Source organism: Triticum dicoccoides, chromosome 4B (genome assembly GCF_002162155.2).
Source record: "Triticum dicoccoides isolate Atlit2015 ecotype Zavitan chromosome 4B, WEW_v2.0, whole genome shotgun sequence".
NCBI lineage: Eukaryota > Viridiplantae > Streptophyta > Magnoliopsida > Poales > Poaceae > Triticum > Triticum dicoccoides.
This window is the reverse complement of record NC_041387.1, coordinates 85,693,484-85,702,246: the sequence shown is the minus strand read 5'-3', so window position 1 is coordinate 85,702,246 and position 8,763 is coordinate 85,693,484. Positions and strand designations below refer to the sequence as shown.

Sequence of the window (8,763 nt, the reverse complement as noted above, 5' to 3'; positions counted from 1 at the left end):
CGATAACTAACCACCGGAGGCGATGACCCCGCTCTAAGTCTAAACCAGTTAAATATGCCACTAGATAGGTGTTATTTGTGTATGTGTTGTTTTAGTAATACTTGTGTACGTGTTTGAACCAATGAATTTTGCGATGGTTCCAGCAAAACAAAACAAAAAAAAATTGCCGGTGAGGCACGTCTCAGTTCCAGCAAAAGTGGATGCCGGTTCCAGCATGATTTTGTTCCGGCTACAAGCCCTATCACCATGTTGACCCCCCCCCCTGCACCCAGCGCCCAGACGTGTTGGGCTTAGGACCCCCTTGTCGGTTCCATCTTGGGCCACTTTGGCCGGCCCATGACAATCTACGAGGAGCACTCCGCCATGTGCCCCGTCAGTTGTAGCAGATTGCCCGCCACATCGATTGTGACACCGCGGAGATGGATGTAGCAATTACCTTCGCCGGCCGTAGCAAAAGCCGACGCGGTTGCAGTAAAAAGAAGTCATCGCCGCTACATCGGTTGTGACTCGCCGGGGATGGATATAGCAAATTGCCGCCGCCGTAGTGGCAAAAAGCAAACACGGTTGCAGCAAAAAAGTTGCAGCTCGCCTCCCTTCCCTTGCTTAGTTGAAGCTCACGGCCTCGCCGACTGCAACACCCGACCACGGGAGGAAGACGAGGACATGGACAACCATGGTTGCCCAAGTTGCAAGTAGCCGTGGACCATTGCGGGGAATAAATGGTGGCCAATCAGGCTTGCAGCATCCCGGTGTATCACCCCCATCAACCCATCCAGTAGCACAACGGCGAGCACTGACCTTGCAGGAAAAAAGTCGGCAGTCAAAAAATTGTTGTTGGTTGTGAAGATGGTTGGAGAATAGATGTATTCGGTGCTTAGAATAGGGAAGGGTTGCGTGGATGAGAATGCTCGACAAGATAAGAAGAAGGGCAGTGTAGCTTGTGGGGTCCACGACGCATGTGAGTGAGCTGGCAAGCGTCAGATTGACGCGGATCGCATGACTCACGCGCGACCGGGGGAGTTTTCATCCGGTCGGCCGGATCAAATCGTTTACCATCAAACAATCGTAGTGCACAACCATTAGGAGGGATCGCGCGACTTTCGGGTGTGTCACACTCATACGCCCACCGGCCGCACGAACACGACAGCAGGTCCCTTCGTCCGATTGGGAGGGGGGGGTAGAAGTTTATGCAGTTATCCATTCCCCTCCCATGGATTGTGTTCGAGAGTGGCAAAAAAGGAGAGGCCTTGGTCCCAGTGGCGGAGCTAGGATTTAAAACCAGGATGGTCCTTCTGGAAAAAATAATCACACCAATGTGACATGTGAACGTTTCTTGCAATTACCAATACCATATATAAACAGATCAATATAGTCCTACAAACATCGACAAGGTTATTTGCCGAACCGCACAATATTACATATTATGTGTCGATATAGTGTTTTACAAATAATAATTCCCTGGCTACCTCACCTCAGTCTCTGGACAAAGTGAAATCTACATGCCTCTAGACTCTACTCTAGTGAATCCAAGGAGCGCGAAGGGCTAGACGAGCTACCGGGTCTGAACAAATTCATATGTGTGCCATTTTTTTTGTCAAATTTGATGCAAAATAGTCTAAATTAGAGATTCAGAGCAAGTGAGCAAGCATGGGGGATTGGGGTGGATCAGGGGATGTCGTGCCTCTCTAGGAAGAAGGTGATGGGCTTAGCAGTCAACACCTGACTGGATTGGGAGGCTCGGACAGTTCGGCTAACAGGGCGGCCGAGTGCTGCATGCATGTGCGGACAGCAGCCACCGACGGCGGGAGGGCAGGCAGCCCCGCGGGCGTCAGAGCATCTCCAGTCGCGCCCCCAACACGGCCCCCAGGGCGGTGTCTCCGGGCGTCCGGGCGGGCTGACGGCGGATCAAAGTCAGGGCAGTCATCGTGGATTGGGTTGACCCTGTGGGACGCGGGAGCTCCTAACCGGCGCCTTAAGCGCCGGTTCAGGCAGCTGGTGCTCGCATGCCGCACCCCATGGGCCGGCCCACCGCGCGCAGTAGAAGGAAAAAACGTCTCGCAAAAAAAAAGTGCAGATACAGGCTCTCGAACTCATGACTTGCGGCTACAACAAAATAACTGTTTCGCTAACCACTACAGCTTGTGAGGACTAGTGACTACAAATAACGTGAAATATTTATGAACCAATGCATCAGTGCTTTTTATTAGATTTGCGAATTATTTGCAAACAATTTGGAAAAGTTGATTTTTTTTATAAAAAGACTTCATCAAATTTTGAAAAAACATAATGAAATTAGAAAAACAGTTCATTGATGTTTAATCAAAGTTGAGTGAATTAGAAAAAAGTTCATTGATTTTCAAAAAAGCTCATCGAATTTGAAAGAAAAGTTCATCAATTTGAAAAAGTTCATCAAATTAGGAAAAAAGTTCATCTTTCTTTTATCAAAAAGTTCATGGAATTTGAAAAAAGTTCACCGGTTCTGTGAAAAGTTCATCGATTTGAAAAAAACATTCATCAATTTTGAAAAAAGTTCATCAATTCTGAAAAAAGTTCACCGAGTTTGAAAAAAAGTTCATTGGTTTTGAAAAAAAGTATACAAACTTCAAAAAAAAAGTTCACGAATTTCACAAAAACGTTCAGTGTACATCAAAATATGTTCAATGGGTATTTAAATGGTTTTTCAGCGCATATCACAAAATTGTTCAATGTGTAGTTATAAATTGTTCGGATTATATTAAAAAAATGTTCAATATATAAATTTTGTTCATCTTATATCAAAAAAATGTATAATATGTTTTAAATTATTTCAATGTATATCACAAAAATGTTCGCTGTGTAGTTAAAAATTGTTCATCATACACCGAAAAAATGTTCAGTGTATATTTGAAAATCATTCTTCATATATAAATTTTTGTTTATGTTCTCAATAATTGTTCACGTTTTAAAAAGTTCATGGATTTCAAAAATTTATTAATTCGATGAGCTTTTTAAAAAAGTTCAGGGATTACAAAAATAGTTCATCAAATTAAGAAAAAACGTTCATCGATTTTGTAAAAAGTTCACCGATTTTTTTAAAAAAGATCATCAATTTGAAAAAATAAGTTCATCGAAATTGAATATAATTTCATGAAATCTGAAAAATGTTCATCGAAATTCAAAAAATGTTCATCGATTTTGGAAAAGAGTTCATCAAATTTGAAAAAAGTTCACTGATTTTGGAAAATAGTTCATCAAATTTAGAAAAGAGTTCATCAAATTTGGAAAAAGTTCACCGAATTCGAAAGAAGTGCATCGAATTTTTAAAAAAGTTCATCGAATTTGAAAAAAGTTCATCAATATTGGAAAAAAATTCATCCAATTTAGAAAAATGTTCATCAAATTTGTAAAAAAAGTTCTTTGATTTTGAAAAAAGTTCATCGATTTTGGAAAAGTTCATCAATTCGTAAAATAGTTCATTGAAATGAACAAAAGAAGAAGAAAAATCAAACAAAACCCTTCCGAATAAAGAAGAAAAACGAAAAAATAGACATGAAGAAAAGAGTAAAGAATATTTTTTGTACACATGAGCTAGTAGTGGTGGGGTGGTTGGTGTATGGTGCGAAGGAAGAGGAGGTCGCGGGTTCGATTTTTGCCCGACGCGTTTGTTTTTTGTGATTTACAGCAGAAAAGGAAGAGACGATGGGCCGGCCCAAAGAAGACGCATGAAGGAGGGAGAGGTGTGCGCCCGTTTGCGCGGATGCCTATAGCGGGCGCAACAGGCGCCGTTTAGGGAATGCCGTGGGACGCTGCGTTACAAGAAGACGAGCAGCGTAGTTGTTTGCTGGGCTTCTTTTTTCCAGGCCCATCTCCTAATAACCTATACTATATAGGCCAACCCAAAATCCCAGGCTGGGCTGCGGCCCATCCTATCCACCCTGTAGCTCCGCCCCTGATTGATCCCTCGCTCTGCCGCCAGTAGGATCTGTAGTCTCTTCCCTCACCAGCGTTGGGAGAGTGGAGCGATCTCGGATCCGTGCCCTAGGTGTGTAGATAGTAGGTTAGGGTTCTCAACATGGTCATGGTGGTGGTGACGGCAACACAGGGGAATAAATGTCTCGAAGCTTCTCCCCACCTTGGCGAGGTCACTTGTGGCGTGGCCGACAAGCTTCTGGCAGTTGGTGTTTGTCGATCCGACAAGCTGTTGTGCTCCAGGCGTGGACGTCATGGCGGAGGCGACGATTACGTTATTGGGATTCCGTTCCTTCGCTCCATCTTTGTTGCAGCGAGGGTGGCTATGGCTTTGCTGTGGTGCTCGTGGGGAGGGTGTAGTGGCGGACCGGCGTCCGGTGTCGGGAGCGGCCGCTGTCTGTTTAGGAGGTGGTGTTGCGCCGGTTTGACGTCTTCGGCTTTGACATCTTCGACATATCCATCATTTTCTTTCTCAGGGCGCTGGCCCTTTAGGGCCTTTGTCTTGATGACTTTGTGTCCGCCTTAACAAATAAGTCAGCCCGGCCCAGCGACGGAGGGCAGCGGCGGCGCGCCATCGGCACATTCTGGTGGAAGAGAGTAAATTGCAAAAAAACACCATAATTGTGCAAATGTCATCAAACACCCACCAAAATGTATGTTTTCTGGTGGGTTTTTTCTGAAGCATTGAAAACTTCGACCCAATTGTGGTGTTTTTTTTTTTTGCAACTTACTCCTGATTTTGCAGGTTTTATGTTGTAATTTCTTTTTTTAGGGGGTGCTTTGTAATGTGTGAAGTTGATGAATGAACCGAGGGTTTTTCGCAAGGGAAAAGCTTACCTTCAGCCGACTGATGCACGCGCGAGCGTCCGCCGCTTGCATAGCCGTCAGATCAATCCTGATCAAGCGGCCACACTGGCCACAAGTCAGTCCTGTGCAGCCAGTCTTTTTCTTGCATTAAGGGTCCTGTTTCACTAGATTTCTGCAACACAGGACTTGTTTCAGAAAGAAAGAAAAAACCGATTCGGTGGTGAAGTTTTTTTTTTCTATAACTGGGGTCTTGTTTCAAAATATTCCTACTACATATCTTTTGTTTCAGAAAGAAAAAAAGTTTCAGTTGTGAAGGGCTTTTTCTGTGACAAGGGTCTTGTTTGAAAACATAGCCCGAGTTAAAGCGCCGCAGGAGCGCCCGACATTAGAGAGAGAGTGATCAGACATTGCAACATGAGGCATGTTTCAGAAACATAACTCTGGTTGCAGAAAACGCCGAAGAAGCGCCGGGTGTGAGAGGCCGTTGCCGTCGTGCTTGATTGGAGCTAGCAGCTTCTTGCGGGGCTGAGACGGAGGAGGAGCAGCAACTCCGGCGAGCACGGCAAGGACTAGTTCCTCCGATGCGCCGGCGGCAGCGATTTTGTGGTGGCGCCGGGCTGGGAGCAGCTGTGTCAGGACGGCGGACAGGGGAATCTGTTTTCGAAACTGAGCGGTTGTTGTAGGAAGTAAGAAGGTGGTCACGCGGGTGGTGGTTAGATCCGACGACTGTCAGAGCGCTGATCCAACAGAGCTTCATACGGCGGATGTTTTTAATATGTCCACCGGCGGACGCGTAGCGGTTCCCTTTTCGCAACGCAACCGCCATGAAAGAAAGAAAAAAAAGGCCGTCAGGCCCCAAACAGCGTTGGCGTTTTGGAAACGCGGGCGGCAAGCCAACCAAAGTTCGCGGCCTTGCGCGTGTGGCGTGTGCTGTGCCTAGGCCTAGGGCGTAGCTTCGAATTGAATTTGAATTTGAATCCGACTCCAATCAGGGCCGCTCCTGCGTATATTTCCATCCATCCATCCACCTCCCCTCCCCCGTCGATCCACCGCTTCCATCTTCCTCGCATCCATCGCGCGCGCACCCCTTCTCCAGCAACCCAAGCTGTTCGTCCGTCGAGGTAGCGCGACGGCGATGGCCGCGCGCAAGCGATCTGCTGCTGCTGCCGCCCTCGGCGCCGGCCACCCCACCACGGCCCAAGGATCGCCGACGCGCTGCAAGAGGAGCCGCACCAACAACATCAGGAGCACTGCGGAGTACGAGGAGGAGACATGCCTCGGCGATGGCGGCTTCGGCTGCGTCCTCCGGGCGCGCCACCGCGCCACCGGCAAGATCGTCGCCATCAAGTACCTCAACTGGGCGGACGGGTCCGCGGAGGCCCCCGACCCCGCCGAGCTTCTGCGGGAGGCCGGATTCCTCGAGGCCTGCGGCGGGAACCCGTACGTCGTCGGCTTCGAGGGCGTGGTGCGCGACCCGGACAACGGCGCCTACGGCCTCGTCATGGAGCACGTCGCCGCGCCGACCCTCCAGAAGCTCCTGTGGGACGGGCGCCGCGGCCCGCCGCTCCCGGAGTCCACGGTGCGCGCCGTCATGTGGAAGCTCTTCGCCGGTGCCAAGAAGATGCTCGACCGCCACGTCGTCCACCGCGACATCAAGCCGGCCAACATCCTCGTCGGCCAAGGCGGGGAACTCGTCAAAATCTGCGACTTTGGGCTGGCGATCTCCTTGTCCGAGCTGCCACCCTACACCCAGGCCGGCACGGCGTTCTACTTGGCGCCCGAGATGCTCCTGGGGAAGGAAGACTACGACGCGCTCGTCGACACGTGGTCTCTCGGCTGCGTCATGGCCGAGATGCTCACCGGCAAGACGCTGTTCCTCGGCGACGATGATGATGACGACGACACAAACAATGAGATCATCCAGCTCTGGAGCATCTTCCGCTTGCTCGGGACGCCGGACGAGAGGACGTGGCCGGAGTTCACCTCGTTGCCGCACACCGCCAAGGCGCTACGACTCCTACCGCCGGGGCACAAGCAGAACAAGCTGCGGGATCTGTTCCCTCGAGAGAAGCTGTCCGACGAAGGATTCCAGGTGTTGCAAGGCCTCCTCACGTGCAACCCCGACAAGCGACTGACGGCGGCCGCCGCGCTCAAGCACCGATGGTTTGCCGATCCTCGTCCTGCCGCCGCCGCCGCCGCCGCAAAGGTCGGCGGTTTGTCGTTTCCGGTAAAGAAGGCGCCAAGATCAAGTTCATCCCGCCGGCCATGCCACAGAAGAATCTACTCAAAATTCCGCTCGCCGTGTGGAACGCAGCACAACAAGTGTAATTGAACTCTCCAGATGTAACTGTGATTGGATGAGCCATCTATGTAAATTGCTTCGATGGCCATCAAGCAGTAGTTGATCATTGGCGCCATGATCGCCAGATCGCCCACTAATTAGTGTTGGCCTGCTTCTCTGAATTTGCATGTGTCATTGTGCACACGTTTGTGTAATTGTGACGTAGTGTTGAGAGATCCATTAGACATTGATGACATGTTGTTTACAGATGCTCTGTTGTTATTGAGTTCTAGTGCACAATTTGTGCGGTTTTTCCAAAATCCTCTACTGATGATAAATATGTAGAGTACAAATGCTCTAAGCAACAGAAATCCCGAGTGATGGATGAATCGATGTTCAAAAATGTCCTGCTGGTGCAGATTTCATGAGAGCTTATAGATTTGAGAATGGTACTAGTAGTCTAGTACAGCAATTGGACTTGTTCATGTAGTTCAGTGTATGTGTTTTCACCATCTTTGTCGAAAAAGTCTTTTGCCCCGCTTTATATATAATGCACCGATCACAACAAGCACCAAGTACAAACACACGTCACCGCAACACACGCACACACCCAGGACAAGATACATAGGCGCTGAGCGCAGCAACACCACCCCTAACACTACCACCACGAAGAGATGAAGCTACATATGACGGACCATGTGCTTCAAGGCGGCGCCTTCAGGAAGGGTACGACACCGGAGCGCCACCACTGCCCGATCCAAGGATCAGAGTTTCCCCTGGAGCCACATGATGGGCAATGAGAGCCGCGACGACGCCTTCAAGAAGGGAACGATATCCGCCGTCGTCGATCCGTCCGAAGATAGAGCAGGTTTTCACCTCGGCCAACACTCACCGCCACCGAACGCCACACCCCGGCAACCACGCTGCCCACACGACCATGATGACCGGGCAACACCAAGGCACGGGCTTTGCCCAAGAGCACCGCGCTACCACCACCAGGGCCGCCGCCCCGGCATCCAAGACCTTGACACCATCTCACCCGAGACCCGCCACAACCCCAACTAAAGAGACGAGCGGAAAGGTCCCACCTTTCGCACCCCTGGGCGACCCCAGCGTCGAGACCCAAAAGGTCGGCCAGAACTGGCATCCACCGGCCCGTCCTGCTGCCCCGTGCGCGAGACGAGCTTGGTCCTGCAGCACCGAAAAGGGGACGAGGTCAGTCCTGCTGCACCGTGCGCGAGACGAGCTCAGTCCGGCTGCATCGTGCGCGAGACGAGCTCGGTCCTGCAGCACCGGACGTGAGACGAGCAGTAGACCACAACTAGGAGAGGACCAGCCCTTTGATGGGAGTAATGCCCGGGCGACGAGGAGATGGGGCGAAGGCCGAGACGGCCCGAACACAGACGAGCCGACACCGGAGAAGCCGGCCGCCGCCGCGGGCAGATCCGTCAACCACCGTGAAGCCGCCATGACACCGGGAGAGCACCACCGTCGGACCTCCCCACGCCCAGGCCCACGGCCGAAGCAGCGGCCACGCCCGGCCGCTACCCTACCCGCGTCGCCCGGCGAGCTCCAAGCGCCGAAGCCGCCGGGCACGCACCACCTGTTCCACCCGCCGCCGGCCGGCCCCCAACGCCAGATCCGACCGGATCCAGCAAGAGACCGGCCGCGCGCACACACCCCCGCGTCTCCACGCCCCGGCCAGGTCCAGCTGGTGTCCAGCCACC

At 51.1% G+C, this 8,763-nt stretch overlaps 1 pseudogene; it reads left to right on the top strand.

Moving 5' to 3' along the window:
- The first annotated feature begins 5,890 nt into the window (after positions 1-5,890).
- On the top strand, positions 5,891-7,083 carry LOC119292539 (annotated as a pseudogene).
- The last annotated feature ends 1,680 nt before the right edge of the window (positions 7,084-8,763 follow it).